General features: G+C 39.9%; 1 pseudogene; it reads right to left on the reverse strand.

Moving 5' to 3' along the window:
• Window positions 1-1,815: 1,815 nt before the first annotated feature.
• Window positions 1,816-2,513, reverse strand: LOC149211764 (soluble starch synthase 3, chloroplastic/amyloplastic pseudogene; annotated as a pseudogene).
• Window positions 2,514-3,230: the final 717 nt, after the last annotated feature.

Below are 3,230 nucleotides of genomic sequence, written 5' to 3' on the forward strand. Positions count from 1 at the left end.
AAATAACAGTCATTTGTATTACTAAACTCTGCTATACATAAACCAAAATAGTCTTCTCTCTTATCAAAACATCCAACCCTTATTACATTCATCTTTCAGCTCTATATAGAATGCTTACTCTAACTGATTCGAGCTCCCTCCTCCAGCGTGAGGGGAGCTCAATAATTACCTATGATGACACCTACTAACTTTTAACTAACTAATAATTACAGCTGACTACAAATTGACAGCTCTAAAGTCCTAAAGCAATTAGGATTCTAATTCGACATCATGCTGGAAATAGCATTTATTATAATCAAGATGATGCTCCTGCGAGAAAAAGGATAAAACAGGCTCATTCTCTGACAAGTGGTCTCTTTTAGTTTGGCTGTGATAGGTGTCTGTAGTTGCTTGCTGGCCTTTAATGTAACATGTTTTCCAATACCTTGAATTACAGGAAACTGCTCCTGTTTGTCGGTCCTTGGCTTCCACCACTCTTCGAAAATGTAGCAGCATGTCCCCAGCTCTTTAATAGCCCAATAATATAGGGCATCACCATGTTTCGGATATGCTGGAAGAATCTTTGATGGACAGGTGTGCCAACCAACTTCTCGTATGCAGCTCCCTCAAAACCCTGATCACCGAGAATAAAGTGGCTTTATAACTAAAAATCTTAAGCCTAGGTTAAAAGATTTCACCTTTTGTTAAAAGTACACCTGGCATATGTTGAATGGCTGTAGCAGCTTCCTTTGATCCCTTTCATGTCACTGAGGTGTTCCCTTTGCAAATTTCTGATTCTTCTTTCAAACTGTTTGCCTGCGTTTTAAAAACAACACCTACAGCAGTTTCGCAATTTCGTAGTGCGCTACGAAACTGCGAAACTATTTTAAACAGTTTCCATTTCCCTTGAGATTTTTACTGCTCTGCCACCTCTCACGCAGCCGATTCTCAATAAGTGTCTGATGTGTCTTTGTTTGATCCCAGCTCAATATCTGGAAGTGATCTGCTTCCAATGTATCAACAGTTATAATCTGGCTGGAGCTGGAAGCCTGACTGCACGAAAGTGAACCATCTTCAACACTGATAAATGAGCCTATATCTATCTCCACATTCAGGGTATTTTCATTTTTAAACCCACCCGAGCCAACAGAATCATGAGTTATTAATGAAATCTCTTTCTGTGTTCACAAGCTTCTCAATAATAGGCTGACCAAAGCTCTTCATTTGCTCCAAAATACCGTTGCTCATAAGGAAAGCCAGGAAAACAATATTCTGTGTTACATTTTGTAATTTTATAGGAACTAAAGGTTTTATCCAATCATGAACTGCATTGTCCGAAACACAGATGACTTCTACAACAGCGTGCTGTTGCTTCCAAATTGAAGAAAAAGCTGCTCACCTGAAACTACTGAGCGTTTCCTTATAGATTCATCCTTTTCAGAATTCTGGACATGAATTATCTTGAGCCTCTGAATTTGTTTCAATCTACAAGAAGTGATTGAGACAGAAACCGACATAGATCCCAGAAGGTTATGCTCTTCAACGCACACAATAACATCATCGCACAAATCCACTACATAACGTATGAAATTGCAAGAAACCTGTTTCCTTGATGCATCTTTGAGATGACTACCTTGATGCTAATAGAAAACAATTATGCGTCGCTTCAAAAGACCAACATACAAACCTGGTTCGAATTTGTCTTCCTTCATTTGCGCATGAACGGAATGATCTATAACACCCATCTCCTTCAATATTCCACTCATCGTTCGCTTGTCCCCATAGAAGCCAATTGTCGGCAAAGGTTGTTAATTCAAGGAGTTGAAACTGATTCCATTACAGGGACGAAGAATTAGGTACAATTTCATTACAGAGACGAAGAACCTGCTCTTCTGGAAGATTAACCTTCTCTACAGAGCTCAAATCATGCTTGTTAGATACAATTTTCATAACTTGAAAGAGAGAGACCTCTGAATCCTTGCTGTAATCAAGACAATCGTATTTTGAGCAAATGATCTCAGCATTATGTCCCAATTCTTGAACTGCACGAGAAAGACTTGTAACCACATCTGCTAGTCTTCCAACCTTTGCAACAGGTGCCATTTCCATTTCTATTGTCATACAATCCACCATGTTCATCGCCTCTTTCAGAGAAAAACAAAATCCATCATATATGCATCTAGTGGCACTTTAACAGTTGCCTTCACATGGGAACCATTATCTGCCTGGATCATTCGCTGTGGTGGAAGAACACCAAGTCGATGAGTCCATCGATTGAAAGAGCACCGAAACCATACTTCAGATTTACCATTCAAAACTGTATTAGATGGGTTGTAAAAGACTGTAACAGAGTTCCCAGCTTCAACTTTACTAGGTTCGGTGTAGAATATATGCTTTTGTGACTGTCGAAATAATGTCATTGTTTTCTCCTTCCTTTCTGCTTTTAAAAGTTCCAATTTCTCAGCCTTCTTGCGAACAACTTCCTCTCCTACATGAACTTTGAGGCTTCGAGATTCAGAATTGATAACAAGCATACACGCAGGAGCTTGAGAGCATGCCACCTGTAAAATACATCCACCGCAGAGCTATTTTGCATGACAGTTGCTATGGATTAGGACAAATCCCCAATTCCGTAGCGCGTTACGAAACCACCTAAACATGTAGCACTGCAAAACCGCTAAAGGGATTCATGTGCTTATTTGCAGACATTTAACATTGAAATTTTGTCAGTGATAACAGGCCTGATCACATGAAGTGATATTTCCAATGCAGTCACAAGCACATTGGTTTACCCATGCTGGTGAAGGCTTGGTCCGTGAGCAACGCAGTTGTGCAAACCAGCAAGCAAGAAAGATATAACAATGAATACAACAACACCTCATGTTTCAAAGTGCCCATAGGACATGAGTGAGTACAAGTGCATGACGAGTAGTCCATGGACTTATCATGATGTTGTGTTATACTTCATGCAACTTTGAAGCATAAGCACACTCTTGACTGTGACATGCAATCAAATGAAAGAAACAAAGATAACTTGTGTCATGCACATGTTATGGCAATGTAAGATTCTTCCAATGCATGAGTGATAAGATCATGTAGTTCGAGTGGAGGGAGTATGATCTGTGTGTGAGATGGATCTTCAATGCATGCATATGAGTGATGAGGAGCCTTGGGTGATTGAATGGTTTCATGATCAAAAGTGAGACTAACCTCAAGAGAGCGAGGACCTGTCACAACCATCAGCTCGACAT

Source organism: Pinus tabuliformis, chromosome 1_1, assembly GCF_031772625.1.
Source record: "Pinus tabuliformis cultivar Carrire ecotype Pingquan chromosome 1_1, CPIR1, whole genome shotgun sequence".
NCBI lineage: Eukaryota > Viridiplantae > Streptophyta > Pinopsida > Pinales > Pinaceae > Pinus > Pinus tabuliformis.